Source organism: Lissotriton vulgaris, chromosome 3_2 (genome assembly GCF_964263255.1).
Source record: "Lissotriton vulgaris chromosome 3_2, aLisVul1.2, whole genome shotgun sequence".
Taxonomy (NCBI): domain Eukaryota; kingdom Metazoa; phylum Chordata; class Amphibia; order Caudata; family Salamandridae; genus Lissotriton; species Lissotriton vulgaris.
In genome coordinates, this window is record NC_141690.1 from 6,677,967 (window position 1) to 6,703,468 (window position 25,502).

Sequence of the window (25,502 nt, forward strand, 5' to 3'; positions counted from 1 at the left end):
CTCTGGAACTATCAACAATACAGCCTAAAATTCCTAAAGGATGTCAAGAAATACTGAACATCAAGGGGAAACCTCCAGATGGCGCAAACTCAATGAGGGAGGACCCCAATATCCAGAATAAAGAACAGTGAAGGAGAGGTCCCAGAATTAGACTAACCACCTATTATAATGGAAGAGGAGGTCAGCCCGAGCTAAATACAGAACGTGGATGGCTCCCTAGTGAGAGAGGCACTGGTGGAGCAGGACTTGGCAACATCCATCAGTATCTGAGAGGGAGTGCCTTGTGTGTGAGGGAGCAGGTAGAGATGGGAAGGGGGTGTTTGATGACCTACCTAATACATGGTCATGAATCTGTCCTTGCAGGGTATAATGAGGGAGACTACTGAGATTTCAGGAAACGTTTTAGTGTTGGTCACAAGTGGTAGGGTCAACTGAACATGGAGCGATATTAAGAGAACATTATATGTGTATTTGTAAAGCCCACTATCACCGGTGAGGGTATCCTGGAACTGAGCAGGGGTGTGAGCCTAATATTTCCTATGGTAGGTTGGTTAATTGAAAAGCAAAAAATTGTGATTACCTAAATTGCAAATACAAAGCCTTTCATACATAAGGAAAGACCATTTTTCCTTCGCAAACGGCCGAATTTTGCGATTTATACATCTGGCCCTAAGTTTGGTCACACATCCTCTAATAAGTGGAGACTGGAATCTAATTGTGTATATTACAACAGACAGGACCAGCTGATGCATTGGGAGTACAGCAGTATTGGCAGATTGAGGGTTACAGAAGTTAGGGGATACGAGGTTGACTGATTGATTGTTGTATGGTGGAAAAGATACTTGGCACGTGTTGCTTCTCTCATTACTTGATGGCACACAAACATACGGGAGAATTGACAGCATCCTGCTTTACCATCTTGGAGCAACTTGTGTCAGAGCATGGCATTATATACCTGTCTGACTGATCCCCAGTTACATGCGGAATGACGCAAGGTGTTGGCAAAGCTGGCACACGCTTGTGAGTGGAGTCTGAATAATTTCCTTCTTCTGAGAGGATAATTAGAAAAACTGAAAATAAAGGAATATTTTCAGCAGAACGACACAAGTGACTGTAGCCTGGACATCAAACGGGCGTACTCAAGGCAGTAGTAAAGGGGTAGGTAATCACAGAAAGCACCCATCTGAGGATGGTCAGAGGAAGCACGTTCAAGACTGGCCCTAGAGTTGCAGGTGATTGACACCCAGCACAAGAAAACCTAATCGCAGAAGCTGTGGATGATGAACTAAATAAGGCAGAATGAATATGTATTAATTAAACTGGGGCAGAGATTCTATGAAGGAGGGAACACGGTTGGAAAACTTTTATCAGATGGATTTAGGGCCAGTTAGGTTCATTATATATAGGCATTCCCAAGGACAAGGGTGTTTCCTCTATGAATGAGATTGTCTTTAAGGCCGATAGGTTTTACCATCAGCTGTACATAACTGAACTGGCAGACCAATAGTCTATCAAACAGGACGTTCATTGGGCAGGTTTGTGCAAGCTGACCGCTGAACAGATTGCAGACAAATCTATTTCAAAGAAAGAAATAATACCAACCATTAAGTGTTTGATGTCTTCCAAGTCCCATGGTCCAAACAGCTTTACAACACAGTTTTGTAAAACATTCTGAAAAGATATGCCAGAGTTCCTTTCACATCTCAATAACTCCCTTGCAGGCACTGGGGTGTGGGGTTCACGATCAATGACCAAAGCAACAATAGTGGGCATGCCCAAGCCCGGAAAGGACGGGTAGGATAGACCGATTTCAATATTTAACACAGATTTTAAAATGTATACCATAACCTTGACGACAAGACTCATTGGGGTGTTGTCTCAGCTGATATACTCAAATCAGTCAGGCTTTGTGGAGGGATGCAGAGTAAGTTATAATATGATGAAGGTAGTTCACCACAGCTCAAGAGAGAGGTTATTCACCTCTCCTTTGATGTTGAGAAAGCTTTCAACTAAGCGGAGTGGGGCTTATTAAGGGAAGACAACACAGGCGTATATTTTTAGCCCATACCCCCTGAATATGGTCTAGGTGTGCTACAAAGCCCTGAAGACGAAAGTCAGAACTAACACCCTATAGTCCTGACAGATAAGAACAGAGAGGGAAATGAGGCAGGAGTGACCTCTGTTCCCTCTCTCTTTTGCATCATTTATGGAACACTGTCTATGGAGAGTCTGTCACAGCCCAGGGATTTAAGGGATGAAGCTGGGGCTGGACACGTTCAATGTCTGGAGGACGACGGCCTGATGTCCTTGACTGACCCATTAGGGCCCATTCCATGTTTCATTGGGTATGAGTTCAAGATCAACAGAAGTGAGTTGGAGGCCATGGGCCTTATGTCACCTCTGGGTATGCTGACAAAGTTGTGGGAAACAGCCATTTTGCCGGAAGTGGGGCAAAATGGCATAGTAGCTATAGCTGATGACTTTGGAACTGAGAAACGTGGTTTGAGTTCCGGCCACGGCTCAACATCTTGTAATTCTGGGCAAATCTCTTAATCTCCCTGTTCCTAAAACATGTGTAATATTTTATTGAGCTCATGTAAAGCACTCTAATGCTCTTGTGCCAAGCTCAAGCTATATACAACTACCCAAAAAACAAGTAACAAGTGGTCTATTATAAACAAGACCACTGGAATTATAAGATTGCAAGTGTGCATATTTTAACATAAAAAAATGGTTTTTCGCTTAAGCGGTTCAAAAGTTATTAATAACAGCAACGCATGTTGGACACTGTGGCAGGCCCTTTGTAAGGTTTGACTGGTCATCTTTCTGTTGCTTATTGGTGTGTTTGGGTGTTAAACTGGTACTAATGAGGTGTATCAATGCTCGGACAGTATTAACAAGGGTACAAATTACAAAATAATGAAGTAATACCAGCATCATTCATTCATTTCCTTTATTTCAGTTCGTAGAAAACCATAAAAGGCAACAATATACAAGAATATATGAATAGGGGGGAGGAGCCAGGCCGGCGACCGTGATGGCCGCTTAGGCGTCCGGCTCCGTAAACCTTTCCGCCTCGCGCCCTCATCCTGTCCGTTATCCTCTACCCGCATCACGGTGTTGTGCGTGGGAACAGATGCAGCCGCCGACCATGTGCCTCCGGGATCCCTACCTGCCCTGACGCCGGAGATATGCTCCATTTTCTCCTGTGGCCTGGAAGGTCGTCGGAGCCAGGGCCTGGAGTGGGGCACTGTGCTGACCGCCGACACAACAATGGCAGCCACCAGATGTGAAATCCGGCCGATCGCCCCGAGTGGGGATACAGCTTGCTCCGATTATCTGCTTGTGTCTATCTTTTAGCGTCGGAGCCGTGGAGCACTCCCGGCCCACCATCGCACGGGCTGCTGCTCCCAGAGGGAGACTGCTAACTGCAGCGGCCATCGGATTTAAAACCCAGCTGTTCCTGAAGCCGGTGGGACTTTCCCGAACTGCGCAGGGGAGCGCTTTCATTGCGGGCGGGACCCGCCGAGTGGTCTCAGTGGCCCAGATTGCTACATTCGATCTCCTTGGCTTGTTAGTGGCGTCATGTCTTTGTTTGGTGCACGCTCCCGGTCTTCCACAGTGTTGGATGCTGACCGAGGGGCAGTTCCAGATTGTAACTCTTGGCTTTGGCCGCCCCATGGAGAAGGACTTAATGTAACGGGGAGGTGTGCTTACATCAAGATGCATAGCGAAGGGCTGATGGTTGGCAACCTGGTTCTGGCCCTCTGTGCCCTCCGTGGTGCCCTACAACAAAACGCAAGGGACCTGGGGGACAAGCTGGACGCCATTATTGTCACCCCGAGGAAGGAGGCGCCATTCGTATCCTGTGCGATTGCCACTTTGCCTGTTCACATATCAGTGGGCTGTGTCTTTGATACCCTATCAACTATGGAAACTGGGAGAGACCCGACTTCTACAACTCCTAGCTGGCCACCGGGATTTTCCCTTAAATCGGAGATCGCTGGAGATGTGACGCCGAAGGGGTCAGCTGTCCATGTACCGACTCCGAGAGCTCCGAAGAGGTTCCGACAGTGCAATGGAACTGTTCCTATTACTCAATCACTGAAGGCCCCGTACACAGTCCCGCCGCTACGTTTGGTGGACATGTTGGTGCGGCTTGATCCCCGTGTTTACTCTGCTCAACATGGCCGACTGTTCTTCTCACTCGGGATGTCTGAGTCTCCCGGAACTATTTCTTCGGACACTGACTGGTTGCTGTACATGGGTGAGCTTGATAGGGTGGGCCAGGGGTAGAGGAGATTCCACTGGGCAGAGACTGCTACCGGACTGATGGAAATGGTTGCGGCTTGGAATACTTTCACTGTGTAACTTTGCGGGCTAACAATGTATCTCATTACCCTCCTGCGGATAGATTGTTTCTGATTTAGTATCATTCATTGCGTAGAGGGTTGGCGGGGGTGTGGTGGGGCCGGGGGCAGGCCTGGGGTTCCTCCTCCACTTCATTCGTGACTATTTTTCTTCTCTTTATGTATTTTTTCTTTTGGGGGTTTTGGTTCTTTAGGGCGACATGCACACTGCTAGGGGGGGTGGGCCATAGCCATCTGCAGGAGTGCAGGGTGGGGGGTTAGGGGGATGGGTCTTCTTCGCTTTGTCCCTTTTTTGGTGCTATGGCTTATTTTTTTTCTTTCCCTTTCCTTCTTTTCTGGGATCTGGGTAGTGTATTCCTGTAATTTCTCCAGTTTGTTCTTATGGGGTGGATGTTTCTGGGATGTTCCTAGGCATGATGATCGGATTGTTATGGCGATGCAACGTGTGAAGTCCCACGGCTTATCCTGTTTAATGCGTATTGGCGCTATTCTTCTCACCATAATCATCCTGACGATGCATATCCTACAACATTGTAATCACTTCCTTTGTTCTTGAATGAATATACGGTTCCGGATCCTGTTCTTCTTTACATTTTAAAAATAAACCTTCATTGATACTGTTATTTATATGGCGAGCTGTGGGCGAATTTTAATTTGTTTCAGTTTTGTGCCGGTGGGTGGCGGATTACTGTTCTTTATGACGTACCTGACTTGATTGGATTAAATCGTACTAGCGGCCAGCCGGGATGGTTGTAGGCCCATACCTGTATCTGCCTAATATAATAATAAAGGTTCACCAAAAAGAAAAAAAAAAAAAAAGAATATATGAATAGAACCAACTAAAACCAAATACATATGTACATATATAAACACTTTAGATTAGCCGCATCGATGCTGATGACGGAACCGCTCCGTCATCAGCTGCGGTGGCGCTGTGCTGATGACGGAGCGGTTCCGTCATGGCCAGCCCGACGCGCCTGCACGGCGCGGATTCCGCGCCTGCGCTGGGCGCTCTATTGAGCGGGCGGGGCCATGACGGAATCGCTCAGTTATCAGCACAGCTCACCCGAGGCTGGTGACGGAGCGGTTCCGTCACCAGCGTGTGAGCGCCGCGAGGCCCCCTTAGCGCTGCGGCGGACCAGCCGCCGCAGCGAAGGGGCTAGAAATGCTAAAAACAGGTTACAGCCCTCTTGCCAGAGATGTGAGGAATGTAAAATATCCCTAAGGTTTATTTCCTAGACAAGAATATTCTTGGACCGCAGATACCACATAGCTTTTAAAACTACACAAATTAAAAAGATAACCGGACCACTCGTCTTCGTTCTACATACTCTTAGTGATGTTAAACGGTAATTGAAGCCCATCAATTTGCACAATAGTGTGATTCAGAGTGTACGTTGCTTTTTGTATGTCATGCAGAAGAATAAGACGTGCTCAATGGACTCTGGAACCTCACATCCCATAGGGCACATGTTTGATATGCCTGACCCCTTCTTCCAAAGACAGGTGAAGGAAGCTATTGGTAGTGTGCCCATTCTAAACTTGATAAAAAGTGCTTGTGTAAAGGGCTTGGTAACATATCTAAATGAATGTTAAACTCGAAACCACATTTAAATGAGAGAAAATCATCAGTTCGGCTACTCTCCCAGCACATTGTCCCGATAGGCTACTTTGAACTTCTCAAAGGCGTTGCATGTTAAATCTTGGGGGTTTGACCAAAAAACACCTAGTACAAGTTTATGTAACCAGATCTTTATGTAAGCACATCAAGGGATCCTATTGCCACACAAACCCTCTAATAAGCCTTGTAGCCAGTCCCTATAGAGCTCTACTTCCTCTGTGACCCACACCCTTAAACAATACTGGATCTGTCTCAGTGCTGCGATATCAGAAATGGGTCTCAGCTTTAGATCCATACGAATGGAGAGTGCTTGGGGGAATTTTTAGCAGAGATTTGAGGAAACTGTTCTATGCAATTTCCATCTCCAAGTTACAGTGGCCCCAGATTTCTGCTCCGTAAATGGCCGCCCCACAAGCTTGGCTCCTATAGATACTATCACAAACTGTGCCTCATTATGCCACATATTGCCTTTTCTTGCCGCATAATTTACTCACCTTGCTGCATAGTTTGTCCCTCCCGAGCTGCATAATTCCAATGGCCCTGATGATATATATGTGGATAAACATTACACCTTAGGCTGGATAACTCTTCATAGCAAAGTATCCCTAGATACTTACCTCCATTAAGAAGTAGATACTCTGGTGGTACATTGTGTGTCTGTCAGATAGCATCCATTAAAGTAATAGTGCTGCCAACTGCCCAGTGATGCTATGATGAGCCTGAGGACAGCATGCACATAGGTGGAGGGAAGAAACTAAGAATATGCTAGATATAGAGCTCCAAGCATCCCTTACATTTTGTGTCTGGAAAAGGACTATAAGTAGGGTACTTTGAAATCTGACACTTGGTCATCAGCTGAGCAGCTAGACAGGCTGTGTGAGGAGGGGAAGCTTTGCAAGACTTCTACCTGAGACTAGGACTGGGAACCCAGGTGTGCTGGTCTCTCTGCTGGGTGAAGAGGCATCACACAGGGTAATCAAGACCAAGGCCTGGAGCACCAGCACCTGCCTGTTAGCCAACACCAGTGTGTCCTGTGAGGGAGAGGAAATAGCTGGAAGGAGCAAGGTCCACGAGGAGCCCTATCGTGAGAACTACCTGTGCGCGGTGTGAAGAATCCGTTATTGCACCGATCGGCCATAGCCAGTGGGCTGGATTGATTTGGCAACCCCTGTGAGCCAGGAGGTGCTGCCATGTATTGAGCCGAAGAGCGAGGGTTGTATGGAGGGTACCAGACCTGTACGACCTCGTAGTGGGAGGCCCTCATGTGCCAGACTGGGGGCCAGTGTGAACATCAACAGCAGGTATGTGTGACTGGACTAGCACGTGCCGTGGAGGCGACTCAATGCCAGGAGGGGATGCTGAGACACTAAAGCCAAGGGTGCGGGCCGTCGATTGGGACTTAGAACTACTGCTGTGACCAAGGCAGGTCTGGTCTGCATACTGAGAAATGTACAGAAGGTGCCCAAGGATCAAAGGACATCGCCGGATTCCCATCAGAGCAAGGAGATCAATCTACCACTGTTGCATGGATTCTGCAGATACACAGAACTATTCGCAGGAAAACAGGACCTTGGTGTATAGGGGTTGTACCTTCCTACCACCTTAGTACCCAAAATCCCAGAAACGACTAGCTATAGTGTCTCATTCGTTCTCCTACATAATCACAAAACTACAAATGATTAGACAACCCAGAACACAACACTCTCGACTCTCTCAGGAATCGCAGTAGCAAGACCTACCCTTTCGCTCACTCACTCATACTCCTCTACAATAAGAATGTTCAGAGTCACGGTTACAGTTCAAAATGTTTATTTTAACTACTGTGATCTGTAATTAGGGCTCTCGGTTTTATGGTATTTTTTTTTACATTTCCGTCTGTATTTATCCATGTTTATTATGGGTTTAGTAAAAAAAATATCTTAAACTGGTACATTTTCCACATTTATTTAACCAATAAATATAAGTCATGCTTGAGTGCTTGCCAGGATTCAGTGAAATACACACCCGCAGAAGATAAATCAATGCACCTGTATGAAAATATGACCATTTCAGTATCTGCCTAGTGCATATCTATTGCTGTTTAAGCCTCTTTACTAAAATTCCTTTTTTAAACCCCTTACCTATCAATCCACACAGTTATTGACATTGCAGTCATGGCAAAGTGTATTTAGAATCACTCAAAATGCACCCAATTTCCATTTTTTATCCACATTTAAAAATAAATACAGACAAGAAAATAAATGGTTTTGGTCTGTATTTATCTGTAAAATCTGTAAAAACGGAAAACAGGGAGTCCTATCTATAATGCTGTATACGAGCCACTACCAGCAGCAAAATGCATAAACCTAAACAAGTAGCACTGTTACAATTCCATAGAATAAAAGGGATGTCATCATATACAGTCAGTGGATAAAGGGCTATCGGGCCTAACCGCCCTCGCCTTGGTAAGTTGAAGTATATTATATAAAGAAAGATATCGGGGCGTTGTCAGCAGACCCCATACCTTAGTACCTAGATGGAAGTTTTACATCATAGGAATTCTCCTTGGAAAGGTTTCCCCCCCCCTGTGTGTGTTTAACCACATCGCTGCTAGGGAGATTTTCCTCCTGTGCGGAGCGATCTGTAAATCCCATTGTTTCATGACAAGCTCAGCTCGTCATAAGCACACGACCAGTGTACTTCATGACGAGCTGAGCTCGTCATGAGCAGCGAAGGGGTTAAACAACATGCATCCCCGTAGTATCAAAGCACGAGTTTCCAGCAGTGCAGCCGTGTTAGCATGTTTTGTCTAGGTGCTAGGGACTGACCAGAACAGAACCTTTGACCATGCTCGCAGGCAGGTTGCTCCCCACTCCACCACACAGTCGCCAGCTGCCTCGTTGCTCCGGCCGCCGCCATCTCCCGCCGCTGAGTCTCTGCGGCCCCGCCCCCTGACACCCATTGGCCACCCGGCTCCCGCCTCCCAGCTACTCCTCCCTCCCTACCCACTTCTTATGGAGGCCGCGCAGCGGACACGCCACTCACGCGCCGAAGGCAAGCCCGTCTGCGCCCGTCCGTGCCTGGACCGCGTCCAGCGCCAGAACTCCTGGACCCCGCGAACGCCACAACACCAGACTCCGCTACAACGCCAGCACCCTCCACACACTCAATGCCGGCCGAAACCACACCTGCTTCCAAGCCACACCGAAAAGGACTCACAGACCTTTCACCTGCCAAACCTGCATCTTCACCGGCGACAGAACCACCAAACCTCCAAGGACCGGACCCAAACACATCTGCTGCATACTCCTCAACACCCACTCCGCACGCAAACACGCCGTCAAGCTTTGGGATCTGCTCGACACCTCCGCCCTAGACGTGGCCTTCCTGACCGAGACCTGGTGGAACGACTCCTCGGCGCCCGACATCACCATAGCCATCCCAGACGGCTACAAGATCACCCGCAGGGATCGTGCCAACGGAATCGGAGGAGGAATAGCCATCGTCCACAAGTCCACCCTCAAGGTCGCCACCCATGCAGGTGACACACTTAACACCGCCAAACACCTGCACTTCCGGATCCACACTGACCCCACCACCACCCTCGGAGGAACACACCTCTGCAGACCACCCGGACCCCGGGAACAATTCAGCGACTCCATCGCCGACCTCGCCAGCACACACACACTCGCCTCCACAGACTACATCCTCCTCAGGGACCTGAATTTCCACCTCGAGAACAACAATGACGCAAACTCCGCCACCCTGATGGACAACCTCGCCAACCTCGGCTTCAGACAACTCGTCCCCGCACCCACCCACGCCGCTGGCCACACACCGGACCCCATCTTCTCCACAGGCACCCACGTCGCCTTCAACCACACCACCGAACTCCACTGGACTGACCATCGCTGCATCCATTTCACCTTCAACAAACTAACCACTCACCACCGCACCCAACAGCTGCCTCGCCGCTGCTGGAGCAAAATCACCGAAGACCATCTGATCACCACCCTCGCCCAGAACCCACCCACCGATCCCACCAACCCAGACGCCGCAGCCCGCAACCTCAGACAGTGGATCGACGACTGAGCCAACACCCTCGCCCCACTCAAGAAACCCTCCGACAACCACGCCAGCAAGAGAGCCACCTGGTTCTCCGACGATCTATAGACCTCCAAACGCACCTGCCAGAACCTGGAGAAGATATGGCTCCACAAACGCAATCCAGAAACCACACAGCCCACAAGGTTGCCACCCGCAGACATCACCACCTCATCAGATTAGCTAAGAGATCCTCCTTCAAAGACCGCCTGGATAACAATGCACACGACAGCAAAGAGCTCTTCAGCATCGTAAAGGAACTCTCCAACCCCAGCGCCAACGCCAACGACATACCGCCCTCACAAGAACTGTGCAACTCAAAGGCCATCTTCTTCCACCGCAAAATCGCTGACACCCATGGCAGCTTCAACACCATGACCACCCCGACTACGCCAGACCCCACCTCCCCTGTGAACACCACCAACGCCAACCGCCTGACCTCCTGGTCCAACGTCAACGATGACGAGACACTTAAGGTCATGTACTCCATCCATTCAGGATCTCCGTCAGACCCGTGCCCACACCACGTATTCAACAAAGCAGACGCTGCCATCGCACTCCAACTACGGAAGGTCATCAACATCTCCTTCGAAACAGCGACATTCCCGGGAAGCTGGAAACACGGCGAAATCAGCGCCCTCCTCAAGAAGCCCAAGGCAGCCCCAAGGACCTCAAGAACTTCCGGCCCAAGTCCCTGCTCCCGTTCCCGGCGAAGATCATCGAGAAAATTGTCAACATGCAACTGGCCCGCCCCCTGGAAGACAACAAGATCTTGGACCCGCCCCAGTCCGGGTTCAGACGAAACCACAGCACCGAGACAGCCCTCATCGCCGCCACAGACGACATCAGGCGCCAACTAGACAACGGCGAAACATCAGCCCTCATCCTCCTGGACCTGTCTGCCGCCTTCGACACGGTCTGCCATCGCACTCTGAAGACACGCCTCCTAGAAGCCGGAATCCAAAAGAAGGCCCTAGACTGGACCAAGTCCTACCTCTCCCGCAGAATCCAGAGCGTCCACCTCCCGCCCTTCCGATCCGAGGCCACTGACATCATCTGCGGCGTCCCCCAGGGCTCATCCCTCAGCCCGACGCTGTTCAACATCTACATGGCCCCCCTCGCACATGTGGCCCGCCAACACGACCTCAACATCATCCCCCACGCCGACGACACCCAGCTCATCCTCTCCCTGACCAAGGACCCGCACACCGCCAAACTCAACCTCCACGAGGGAATGAAGGCCGTCGCCGACTGGATACAGAACAGCCGTCTGAAGCTAAACTCGGACAAGACGGAGGTACTCATCTTCTGGCCCACCCCCTCAGCCTGGGACGACTCCTGGTGGCCGACCACACTGGGAGCAGCACCGACACCCACTGACCATGCACGCAACCTAGGATTCATCCTCAACTCATCCCTCTCCATGTCTAAACAGGTCAACGTCGTCTCCTCCTCCTGCTACAATACCCTCCTCATGCTCCGCAGGATCTACAAGTGATCCTAACCGAAACAAGAAGAACGGTGACACAGGCCCTCGTCAGCAGCAGATTGGACTACGGCAACGCACTCTATGCAAGAATCTCAGCCAAACACCTACGATGACTACAACGCAACCAAATCGCCTCCCCCCAACTGATCGTCGACGTCCCCGCCCGCAGCCACATCACCCCCACCTGAGAGACCTACACTGGCTCCCCGTCGACAAGAGGATCACCTTCAAGCTCCTCACCCACGCACACAAAGCACTCCACAACGCCGGACCAGCCTACCTGAACAGCAGACTCAACTTCTACACCCCGACCCGCCAGCTCTGCTCCGCCAGCCTCACCCTCGCCGATGTCCCCCGCATCCAACGAACAACCTCCGGCGGCAGATCCTTCTCCTATCTCGCCGCCAAGACCTGGAACTCCCTCCTTACCCACCTACGGCAGACCCAAGACCTACTCGCCTTCAGAAGACTCCTCAAGACCTGGCTCCTCAAGCAGTAGAGGCACACCCTCCCCTCAGCACCTTGAGACCCTCACGGGTAAGTAGCATGCTTTACAAGTACTCTGATTGATTGATTGAACAACAAGGGGCATTGTTTATCGACCTTGCACATCGTGTTCAGACTAAACTCCAGGAACAGGCAGAGAACGCAGATAGAAGACAGTTCTTATGTGAAAGACACAAGCAGTCTTGTAAAATAATGTCAAGTAGTAACGTGCGCAAAAGCAGCATCATGGCATCAGAGCTCTTGCTAACTTAGAAATGTCGATAATTACCCTAACGGCCATATAACACCACCCCTGCAGAGGGAAGTATGACTTACCATGCACTCACTGGAACTGGAAAAACCCGGATTGCTAGAACCATCTGGTTGCATGGCTCGGAAGCGAGAGCACATACCCGCCGGGTGCTGCCGCTTGTGACCGTGAGCAGCCAGAGTATGTCCACTGAGGGGTTCCATACCACCGGAAAGGGTAAGCCATGAACTGGACCTTTGTGGCCTAGGAGGACATACTGCGATTGGTATTGTGACCCTGTGGACTCTTGTGACTGAACTTCTGAAAAGAGTCAGAGGGGAGAACTATTGAGTACGGCCTAATAGTTTATATTCCTTGGATGTGGCTAGCAGTGAAAGGGGAATAACATTGAACTCTTTGCACTAAAGGTAGTGGAGTGGCCTGACAACTACTAGAGCCTTGACCTCAAGGGTGACTGTTTTATTGCTTTTGAATGTCATTTACCTTTGCATGTGTAGAATTAAAATACTTCTTTTGATATAAAAGCAAACATATGACTGGACATTGATTTATGAGTCATGTTTACTGGTCTATATCTGCGCTTCCTCATGAAGGAACCTTGCCTGCTCATCTGCGGCTACTTAACTGAGAGTCAGGTGCAGAAGAGGTGCTTGGCCCAGTTGAGCAGGATACTTAGTAGGTCCGGCCGCGGGTCATCAGGAGTAAAAGTCCTCAGCCACCATGGGTGGGTCCAGTAAACTCCTGTTTGCTCCGTGGCCCACTGAAAGGGCTCCGACAGTTGGCAGCAGTGGCGGGATGCCTAACGTTTAGGAGCCAATGGATATGGAGGTGGAATTGGCCTTTATCTATTTGCATCAATGCTGAAATAATTTGATGGGTTTTTTTTTCCTTTCTTCTATGCACAAAGACAACATGCATAGGCAATGGAGAACATAGGTTTGGGAACTGACCTCAACACCATGTCTACAGATCAGATGAAGGATTGATTTTTTTTCGTAACACCTATTTTACATGTAAAACAGTTACATGGCATTAATGTCCTGAGGAACACTTATACTTCTGTTATCTAATAGTCAGTCGGGTGATACATCGCGCTCCTCAAACAATGTGGATCCTCATCCCGCTCTTGGGGTCAGCGAGTCCCTGGTATCATACAACCAATGCTCATGCAATTAACTTCGGAATGAATATGTTATAACAGTATTGGACAACTCAGTAACTAACTTACCCCCCTTGTGAATGCAGAAGTGGAATGGTCCGTTTTGTTCCTTTTGCAGGTTGTTTAACTACAGCACTATTGTACTTTTTCTATGGAAAACGAATAAAAATAATTTTTAAAAAAACAAAACTTGCTCCCCTTCCACCACACTGACGGGTATGGTCATGTATGTACCTCCTTAGTGGGCAGCCTTGACTGTTTTATCTAGTGTTTCAAGTGCGCGAATGAAGGATTGATGTTGGGACAAAGAATAGAGGATTCCCAGGACTAGGAACAAGGAGACCTTCGTTAGATTTCTTTGGGACCAGTCTGAGATACTGGGTAAAAGGGAGGAGGCTATAGCTGGCTTTGGTGAGAGAAACTGTAGGTTTTCTTGCTTCTCCTTACCTCTGACTACTGGGGCTCCCAAAAGCCCACACCTGCTCTTAACAACTTGTGGGCAGGTTCCAGTTCTAGGACAGGGTCTCTGCCTTCGGTCGAACTGCCTCTCTCCTTCACCAATACTGTAAGTACCACACCCTACTCCATCCCGCCTCTTTGAGGCCTTTATTGCAATGTTCGATCTTTACCTAAACAAGCTACTGAATTGTGGGACCTTTTATCTTCATCTTTCCCAGGCTTCTGTTTCTTCACTGAAACCTGGCTTAATGGCATGGCGCTCCCGTATATTCCCCTAGCTTTGCCTGACAATTACCAGCTAGTTATGTTGGACAGAGAATCTAGATCTGGAGGCTGTATAGCCATTGTGTTTTGAAATAATGTCAAGGTCGAATTTATTGAAACAGAAACAGTGGACTGGTCAGAAATCTGCATTTTTAAACTTGAGCTGTCTGTCAGGATTCACTGGAAAGGTGAAACTATCTATAGGCAGCCAGGTGCTAAGAAATTTTTTTGCATCTTCTCGCTGACCACATTGCTCTTTTTGTTCTGTGCTCGAACAACTTTCTCCAACAAGGAGATTTCAACTTCTATGGGGAAGATGTTGCGGACCCCAAGGTTACCCAACTCATCACGGATATAGAGATGCTTGGCCTCCATCAGTGCGTGGTTGGACCCACACATGTTGCTGGTCAAACCCTGGACTTAATCTTTACTAACTCCCCACAAGCGGAAAGGCGGGTCCCTTTGATCTGGACAGTCCACTTTAATCAAATGGCAGACTGCCAGGACAGACAGGCTAAACCATCCTATCAAAGCAGCGGAACAAAGTACAGAGCATGGAACTATATCTCGTTGCAGGTATTCTCTAAATCATTTGCTCTGGCAATTGGAAACCAGGGTTCAGATGTTAATTCTGCCTTGACTCCCCCACTGATTAGGAGCCTCCGTGATCAGCTAGATGAGCTGGTATATACTTGTGCAGGCATGTTGGAACAGTTTCGACAGCACTTTGCGAAAGTGTACATGGCTGATCAGTTAGTCAGAGTGAAGTCTTACACTCCTTTCTTGGAGGTTCTCCAATTAAGGAAGTTGTCTGGCGAAGCCCGGTCAGAGCTGGATGCGCAGATATCTGATGATAAAATATGGAGGCAATAGCTGATATACCCACTGCTAAGGCTCCGGGGGGCGATGGGCTGCCAATTGAATTTTACCAGGCGTATTCGGCCAAGCTAGTCCGCCACTATTACAGACATTTAATGAATCCTTCAAGAATGGTATATTGCCTCCAACAATGTTCGAGGGTGAAATATGTATGATCCTAAACCGGGCAGGGACAGACAGGACCCGGCGGCCTACCGACCTCTGACAATGATTAACACGGACGTTAAAATTCTATGCAAAGTGCTAGCCAAAAGGCTGGGCCCACACACGGGATATCTAGCTCACGAGGATCAGTGTGGATGTATTCCGGGACATAGTACGTCCAAGATCATATGGCGCTTAGCACATGTATTGCACGAGACACAGGTGGCCCCGGAGGAGATCGACCTCGAAAAAGCGTTTGATACAGTGCACTGGGGATATCTGCTGGAGGTTCCTTAGGACGGCGGAAGTTGCACCATGATTCTGTAGATGAGTAATAATACTGTATACTAGACCAGCTGTTAGGGTGCAAAAGGGTCAGACTAGGGCAGCGCAGTGGTTACTGGGGCGAGGCACACAACAGGGACGCCCCCTGTGTCCATTGCTTTTTGCTTTGGCCATAGAACCAATGGCGGTATGGGCCAGAAGAGATTTAGGTCGCTGGGGTATACAGATAGGGAATGGCATTCACCTGGTCTCATTATATGAAGATGACAAACTGTTTTACATTACATTAGGTGATTCCGAAACTCTTGCAATTGTTGGATCATTTTGCAACATATTCGGGATTACGCCTTAATAGACGTAAATCATTGGGATTTCCCCTAGAAGGGTTAAGAGAACATGGATTAGAGGTGCTGCTCAAATTGGGATTACGTTGACAAATAGACCACTTTTGGTACCTGGGTGTACAGGTAGCAAACAGGGATGCAAAGATACTTCAACTGAACATGAATAGGGTAATTCGGTCCCTGTGGAATTCCGTTGAATTCTGGACCACGCTGACTCTGTCCTTGATGGGTAGAATAGCAGTGGCAAAGATGGTGGTGTTGCCAAGATGTCTGTACGCTGTGTGCTATCCCTATGAAGGTATTTCGGCAATTGAATTCAATGCGGATATATATATATATATATCTCTTTTGGGCCGGGAAATTCTGTAGAGTGGCCTTGCAAGTCCTATTTGAGCGGTATGTGAAAGGAGAGCTGGGGATACCCAGACTAGATCTATATAATTATGCGGCTAAACTTCAGCATTCGTAGCAGTGGTTAGATCAGGATGACAACTGGGAAAAACACTTATTTAGCGGCCAGGTCCAGGCAGAGTACTACCCATCTTGTTGATGGAAGGGGCGGGTGTGAACGCAGACCTACCATATGTAGTCAAACAAACAGCATATATATGGCAAAAGCTTGGGGAACAGGTGCTTGGGCATGCTCCATTGATCCAGAGTTTCTCATCTGGCAGTTAGCCCCAGTGCGAAGAGTGGTAGAACATAAGTCCTTACAGGCTTGGAGGGGGGGCGGTTTTCCGGTCCTGGCAGACTTCTATATAAATGACACCTTTATTACTTTTGAACAATTGAAGGATTTAATTTGGGGCAGGGACAGTACCTTCAATATGCTCGCCTGTTGAAACTGGTCAGGGTTACATAGCCCAGTTACCCAGTTATCCAAACATGCCTCAGACGACAGGGACTCTTGATGTACTGTTGACGTGTGGCAGCGGGCGTCTGCTAGTATAGCTACTATATAATGCCATGAGAGTGGAGTCGGGATCCCTTGCTCTTAATGGAATGAGGACCTGCAGGTACCACTATCAGGGAAAAACTGGGCTAAGGTATGTGCATTAACACGTAAGGTATCCTGTAATGCCCCCCAGAAGCTGCTGCATTATAATTTCTTGCAGCGGGTGTACATGACCCCTGTGAAGCTCCATCGTATAGATGCTAGCGGCCCCCACGAATGTCCTAGATGTCGTAATGCCCACTCGGAATGTATGCACCTAGCGTGGGAGAATCCAGACGCACTGCAGTACTGGATCAATATAGTAACGAGGGTCCGCATAGGGGTTGGGATATCAGTAGAGGCCAAACCAGAGCATTTTCTATTGGGACTTGTCCCACAACCCAGGAAGCGAAAAATGGTGAATAAATTGCTACAATTAACCCTGGTGTTGGCCAAATGGAGGGTGGCTATATGCTGGATGAGTGTGCGTGCCCCGACATTTGAAAGTTGGTTAAGAGACGTTGGAGAGTAGTCTCTTGCAGAAGAATTGCATATGAAAGCCTGTCGGAAAGACGAAAAATTAGCTGAGGACGTAGCACTATAGAGGGAGTTCTGTTGGGAGGTACTAACCCCAACAAGACATGGAAATGGTCAGGACGATGGATCTGACAGTAGTAGTAGTAACTGTGTATCATCACAATCCTGTATGCTGCTAAGTCTCCCACTATGGATAGGTGTATAATCACAATGTGTGATCTGGATTCTGACGCAAACTGAAAACAAGATGTGGTTATAAGTCTATATATATGACCGCTCACTTTTTGTGCGAAAAATTCAATAAATGAAGTTTTTTTAAATGAAAAAGATTCTGCCTGGACAATCTATCATCATGCTCTCACAGTAGCATTCGATAGAACAGCCTTGATGAAGCAGGCCAAGGCTATCCTCTCCAGACTCCATGGTGCCCTGTGGAACTTTGTGTTATGAAAGAGGCTTATAAACGGTCCACAAACTGGTTCGCCCAGACCAGAACAGATTTGTTCCCTCAAGAAGCACCTCACAAAATCTCAGGCGATTCTTCAGGATTGCCACCTATTCGACAACCCAATGGCCACAAGCAGGCTGCCTCATATTGGATCTCGAAAAAGCATTTGACTCCTTAGAGTGGGGGTTCCTATTTGCTGCACTGGAGAAATACAAATGAGGAGATTCTTTCCTAAGTATGGTGAAGCTGTTATACAGTACCCCCACTGTGAGAGTAAAGACAGGCCCCTACATATCGAATCCGGCGAATGTTAGGAGAGGGACAAGACAGGGATGTCCCCTTTCATCGCTAATCTTCTTGCTGGCGATTAAGCCATTGGCAGAGTGTAGCGATGTGGGGGAACCCTTTGCCCAGGTATGCGGAGAGGGACTCGTAACGTGTGACCCCCCCCTCTTTTCTCCCCAGGAAACGGACGCACCTACTTGGCACAGGGTGGAAGAGCCCTACAGCGGAGACGAAGAGGAATGGGAACAGGGTCCCTTTAACTGGCCAGGTATGCTTGATGAGAAGGAGGAGCCTAGTGCGGACTTAAAAGGCTCCCAGCCCCAGGACCAGGTGTGTCTATACACCGGAGGAGCGGTCAGAGTGGATTGGAGAGGCGGAGAGGCGTGGAGCAGCGGTGTAACGAGGAGCGGTAGAGCGGAGGAAACGACGGAGCGAGAGGAAGCGGGAGAGTGCGGAGAAGAGGAGCTGAGATCGACGGAGTCGACAGTCCCAGGACGAGGTCAAGCGTCATCCGAGGGCAGAGAAGGAAAGTACTCGAGCGGATTGCACGAGAAGCAAGCAGCGTCAGGACCCGAGGACTCAACGGCGGGGATCGAAACAAAGAGAGAGCTGACAACGGACGGATCAAGACGCCGGTGGTTCCCCGGGCGACAAGCAGGATCATCGGAGCCAGGAGGCCAACGACAACACGCTTCGCCCAGCCACTCCCCCGGAGGGGCGTGGCTAACAGAGGTGCGTAACAAAGTTGCGGGGTGGGTGTGGAGTAAACGCCGTGGAAGCCCCGGTACCCTTGATAAATTACCCTGAGCACTTCACTCACCGTCACCTTTGTAAAAGTGCACCGTGTGTTCCCCCACCCCCTTCCCTGATAACGAGTGCCGTAAAACCCTGTCCTGATACTTTCCTCTGTCTTTGCTTCTCTCCTTCGGTGGAGGCTGGGACAAGACGGAGACCGACAGAAGAGGACGAGGAGGGACGCACCTTAGGCGGGAAGAAGGAGCGAAGGGAAAGAGCCGCCGAGAAAGAAGTCGATCTCCTCGACGTACTAACACCCGTCCTACTTGTACGGACAGACTGTATCACTCAATAAAACCCTCTTTGAAACCTACACGGACTCGTCTCCTCCCTATCCCCGTCCAGCCGATTACAGTGGTGGAGAATGCGGGCAACCCAGCCGTCTGTATAAACAAGATGGAAGAAATCCTGCAGCAACTAGCAAAAGGGCAAGAGCGGCTGGAATGGGTGTTGGAGAAACAGCTACAATCAGCCGAGGCCGACAGGGAGATCATGAAGGCTGCCGTGACCGCGCATGCCCTGGACCCTGTGATACCCACGGTGAATCCTACAACGGGATCAGTGCCTCACAGCATGGGAGGCGTATCTCTCCAGAAATACATACCGGGAGAGGACCCGGACTCATTCTTGCTCAATTTTGAGAGGGTCGCCCGGGCCTGTGGCTGGCCCGTGGCGAAGTGGCCCTTCTTCCTGGCACCCTTACTGGTAGGGGAGGCCCAGGCGGCCTACCAGGTCGCCAATCCCAAGGGAGAGACCTCGTATAAGGACATCAAACTTATAATACTGGACCATTTGGGGCTTGATACCGAGGCGTATCGAATACGATTTCGGAAGGAGAGGGGTGTTCCTGGGGAAACGCCCAAGACCCTGTTTGTCAGGTTAAAGATGGCGGCGGACAAATGGTTGACCCCAGCGGTGTGTACGAAAGAGGAGATAATGGACAGAGTCTATTTGGAACAATTCTTAGAGGCCCTACCCTTTGCCACACAAAGATGGTTGAGACAACACCATAACCTAACCACGGCACAAGCGGTTGAAATGGCCACCACCTTCACCCGGGCTCAACCCAGACCTCCTCCATCTTGGGAAGCAGAGAAAACCAGACAACCGCTAAAACCAGAAAAGAAACCTCTGTGACCCTCGGATCCCGTAAGACCTAAGCCCTGGAGACCGGAACCGCCCATACACAGCGGACCGCAGTGTTTTGAGTGCGGTACCTGGGGGCACATTGCTCGGATGTGTCCTAGGAGGAAGACCGGCGAGGAACCCATGGAGGTGGGATACCTGCCACGAACCGTATTGTATTCAGCGGAGATGGGACCGGCATTCAGAGTGAGTGTTAAAGTGAATGGGACACCCATACAAGCACTGTTGGATTCGGGGTGCCGTCAATCGGTGGTACAATCCTTACATGTGATACCATCTCAAATTATACCCCAAGATCAGGTATTCATCAGGTGTGTTCATGGGGATGTAAGGCCATATCCCGTAGCCCTACTTCCCATATGCCCCCTTGTTGGAAGGCCTCAGTCGGTAAAAGTCGGAGTGTTGCCCACCCTCCCTGAAGACCTCATTATCGGGACAGACACCCCGCCTTTCTGGAAATGTTTCACGAAAGTCTAAGACCTTCCAGGGGGAGGAAACCCGACACTCAGGTAAAGCCGGCAATGGTGTCACCGGAGCCCTGGATTCTAGACCGAAGCTTCCGTTTCTCCCAGGCAAATGATGCGACCTTACACAACGCCTGGGACAACGCTCAAAGGAACCACGGACAAACCCCGGTACTATATCCCCGATTCTTCGTCAAAAACGACCTCCTCTATAGACAGGGGGCCAAAGACGATCCTGAGCAACTGCTCGTCCCGGTGGCCTTCCGTGAACAGATACTATTCTACTCACACGCCCACCTAGTAGCCGGCCACACTGGGGCCGAGAAAACTACACAGAACATACTCCGTAGTTTCTACTGGCCAGGGATTTATAAGGATACCATGGAGTACTGTCAAACGTGTGAAACATGTCAAAAGAAGAACATGACCCGACCTCCAGCGGTGCCTCTCCAACCCCTGCCGATCATCGGAGTCCCCTTCGAAAGGGTAGGCATGGACCTGATTGGACCCCTTCCCACAACCCGGAAAGGACACCATTACGTATTAGTGATGGTGGATTATGCCACGCGCTTCCCAGAGGCCTTCGCGTTATCATCAACGACAACAAGACAGGTGGCAGAGAAAATGCTGGAGCTGTTTTCAAGGGTGGGTTTCCCCAAGGAGATCCTTACGGATCAAGGGACACCCTTTGTGTCCAAATTGATGAAGGAAGTATGTCTCCTGTTGAATATCCAACAGATCCGAACCGCGGTCTATCATCCCCAGACAGACGGTCTCGTAGAGAGATACAACAGGACATTGAAGACCACGCTGCGGAAAATGCTGGAGGTGAACGGTAAGGACTGGGACCAAGTTCTACCCCTGGCCTTATATGTGATCAGAGGGCAAAAACAGAGCAGCACAGGTTTCTCGTCCTTTGAACTCCTTTACGGGCGACAACCTCGATCTCTCTTAGACATGACGAAGGAGGCTTGGGAGCAGGAAAACCCCGAAGAAACCCTACACACCCTGGAGTATGCCCGAAACCGGAGGTCTAAATTGGGTAAAATGAGAGACCTGGCCTACACCAATCTAGCACAAAACCAACAGCGACAGAAAACGGTGTATGATAAGGGGAATGCTTGTTAATTTGCAAAAACTTTAATAAAAACAGATAATAAAAAAACAAGCATTTGCAATGCAATAGGTCTCGCATTGGGAAAGTTTGAGCTATTGGTATTGTAAATCACAATTTTTTTATTTATGTGTTGGTTTTCAAAATAGCGAAATTAATAGCTTTGTCATTTACAATGCCAATAGTTATAACTTTCGCAAATGTGACACCTATAGCATTTGTAATGCAATATGTGAACACCAAGATAAGAAGTTTTAAGATTGCTTTCTTTCTAACGGGCAGCCAGTGCAGGGACTGCAGCAGGGGACGGGACGGGGTACGTCTGGGCTTATTCAGAGCCATTCTGGCGGCAATATTTTGCAATATCTGGAGCCTAGAGAAAAGTTCTTCATGGAACGTTTTGTTTTGCACCATATACCTATGTATCCACGATAGGGTGTTTACACTATCATTGACTAGCATTGAACTTTATGTTATTTACCTTGTACCTATGTATCTAAGACACTTACCTTGTAAAGCGCTCTGATATCTGCAAGGGTCTTGTTAGCGCTATATAAAACTTTCAAAATAAATAAATAAATGTAGTGATACAGTTGCTAATATGATCTAAACTCATAGTTAACTTTAACATATATCTAAACAGTTCACGCTGAATGGAAAGCCATCCCCTCCTGTCATGAAGATGTGAAGTTCATTGGAGAGTTTGTCAGCAGCATATTTAAGTTCCTGGCAGTGGAACTTCTCCAGAGTAGAATCTCTGGTCTCACAAAGGCAAACATTTTCAGTTGCACTTATTGGCAAGATTGGCATAATTTTCAATAAAAATGAAAGTTAAGACACGATTCCATCTCTATCTATCTTGTCTATGCTTACTCTCCTCTTTCTCTTCTTCTTTTACTAGGCAGCTTCCATGGCTGTCTCTTGTGTACCATTTAGTTTCCACCATCTCATGTTTCCGGCTGTTTTACCTCCCACCGTGTGATAGTCGCTCCTCGCCGGGTGACCATGTGAGGGGAGCCAATATAGTGTGACACAGGCTGGTATCATGTGAGTTGGCAGGTCTGCCGCCTCTCTGCACCTTTACTTTATCCTCCTGCTCATAACTGGTGTCTAGAAGGGGGCACAGACAGTTCACACAGTCATTTAAAAAAGATTTTTCGAATAGTCACACCTCCCATACAACATGAGAGCAGCCAAGAGGAAATGAGAGTGATAGCTCGGTGGGTTGGGAATATGAAGCAGAAAGTGGAAACCTTTCATGCACATCTCAACCTTTCATCCTTCCAAGTTATTGAAAGGAGTGTCACATAGCCAGTTGGATTTCAGTAACTTCTGCCTCAAGAGTCAATCCCTTTGTTGGATGGGCAATACATTACTATGTTGTGTGCTCACAAAAGGATATTCACAAAATCTCTACTGAGTAAAACAAGCGCTCATGAAATACAGTGGGAAAATATGTTCACTGTGCAGATATGTTCACCAAGCACTCTTACTTTAGGGTGAGAACATCCCGTCTCTCGGATCCGTTCTTCGCACAGAAGGTTGTAGGTCCCAAGACAGGAGCCGGCGATTGAGAAAAACAAAATCTAAAAGAAAGTTTACATTCCAGCAACAGGGTTGAGCCGTTTTCACTGCTCTTGGGAAGTTTAAAGTATGCGACATTCTATTAAGATAGATAAGTGGTCGTAGGTTACTGAGATGTGCCTACTACTACCCCGGCCCCTACGTTTGGCGTCCCGATTCGGAGGACGACACCGGCCACATATAGCCTGCAGAACGAGGCTCCTTGGCAGCTTATTAAGGCCTGCCTATCACTTTCGGGCACCGTCATGGATCACGCACTGGAAACTACTTTTCTATGTTGGTGCCTTGATCCTCATTATATCGGCATAAATCAATATCTGGTGACACACCCCATCGACTACAAATCGAATTCTTCTGCTGATATTTTGATACACCTGAAGTTCAACCCAAGGTCATACTGCCCTGCAGTCTCTGGAATACTCAATCCAGACCCTTACTTTTACTCTGCCCTGATGAAGTTCCCGGGGTGGGAGCGAAACGCGTTGGCTGTCTTGTGCACTTCTGAAAAAAGAACAATAAAAGACATTTTGATACAACTATATGCCTCTGCAAATCACTTTCTAACTGGTGCTGCCTCCACGTTTCTTCAAGTTGTTATCTGGAAATCCAGTGGGACCGAAACAGAGCAGGTCTTGGAGGTTGTACATCACAGAACCTTTAACACTGTGTGGGACTACTGAAGTTTGAGGTGCTCATTGCTTGGTCCGCTGTGGTGATCTTTTTGTTACTACCCTGGCCCTAGAGGCCTTTGAATTGTGGAAATGAGGGGCGTTTCCCTGTACAGAGACACAGCCTTCCAGAGAGGACGGCTAGTTTGTAAGTAAGAGTCTTTCTCAGTACTTTCTGCCTCACAAAGGCAGTGACATGTGATAGGATGCATTCCCACTGCAGTCTCTGCTTCACCAAGCACCCCTGACGTTTCAACTCCAGCACTCTGTCCTTCTTGAGTTAGCAGCATGCGAGACGCATGCCTGCTTCCATCCAGGGCCACTTAAATCATGCAATTGTGCTGCGATTTTCGCACAATTATAGATTTGCCGCATTTGCCACATAATCTGTCATCTGTTGCATAATGTGCCGATTTAAAAAAATAAATTTTGAGCTCAAAGGATTCTAAATTTGGTAAAAATGCAGACAAAAGTATCACCTTGTGCTGGAAGGTCCTCTGCATAACTGGGCTGGTCACCTTTCTGTTTTCTGTTGCTATACATGAGTGTTAACTGGATACTAATGAGGTGCAATCAAAGCCCAAACAGTGTTACCAAGTTAAACAAGGATGGCGAGGGTGAGATAAGGAGATGTGTGTGAGGGTGGACGAAAGGCACGAGCAGAATCTAGACTGGGCAGCCCTGGTATTAATCAACCCTGGCATTGGACAGCACCGGATAGTGGGCACCCAAGCACTACGATCATTACAAAGGTCACCCGGGCACCACTGCAGGGGCTCAGGAACCCTCCCACCCTCCTGGGAGCGGCACTGCCACAGGCCATGGATTCTGTAGTTTTTGGGTCTAGCCCACAGTCGGTAAGCGTCTCAATTACATTGTGCCTTTGTTCACAACCTACATCGCGGGCATTACCATTGGCGCTGCAGGCCTGGCATTTTGCGGATCATGTTTACTTAAAAGGAGGGGGGGGGTTGTTTAGCATTCTTAATTTCCTGCTTTCATACCTTTTGTTTCCGAGCAACAGGGCTACTATTTTAAAGCAACGTTTTCCCTACTTTTAATCTGCACATTTGCAACAGTAGATACAGTACAACTAACAGGTTAGCATAGCCAGGTAAACGCTTGTTGAAGTCTCAAGTAGGTGGGCCATTACATTTAATCATTTAAAAAAAAACACATAAAGGCAAGTTGAACATCTCCCATGGTTTGAGGCTGTCTGAGCCTGTTCTGGGTTTCTACCATCAAGCACCTTGGGAGCAGTCTCATTATTAGGGCACTACAAGTCCCAGAAGGCTTTGTGTTACATAAAAACACGCCTGCATGTATTCCTTATGACAGGGGGTTAGTCGATCCCTAGGACATTCTAAGATCAGACTGGCTCAGCGTACATTCTTTATGGAGATGAGGGGAGGGGGGTTCGTTAACAGGTACCCACAAAACACACACAATTACGTTCGCTTTTTAAAACCAACGGCATCCCCGCCAAAACCAGCCCTCAAATACGAGGAATATATCGTAATTCACCGTTATGTATAGATCGAAATCAGTTTATCATGTGGATATTAAGAGTTTCGTTTTCGTAACCTTGGGTATCATCATGCACGGTAGAGAGCGCGTGGAGCACCACAGACAGCCTTTGGACACCCCAGGCTTAAAGCTACGTGAATGGTCAC

General features: G+C 48.6%; 1 protein-coding gene across 5 annotated transcripts in view; it reads right to left on the reverse strand.

Annotated features, from left to right (window-relative positions):
- Positions 1 to 25,502, reverse strand: part of N4BP2 (NEDD4 binding protein 2) — a 1,381,310-nt gene that overhangs the window by 1,323,283 nt on the left and 32,525 nt on the right. Inside the window, exon 1 of one of the 5 annotated variants that reach the window (XM_086963957.1) lies at positions 22,546 to 22,687. The exons of the other annotated variants lie outside the window; for them this stretch is intronic. The gene's annotated coding sequence lies outside the window, so the exon portion shown is untranslated. Of the gene's footprint in view, positions 1 to 22,545; positions 22,688 to 25,502 lie in introns of those variants that run through there. 5 annotated transcript variants of the gene reach the window in all.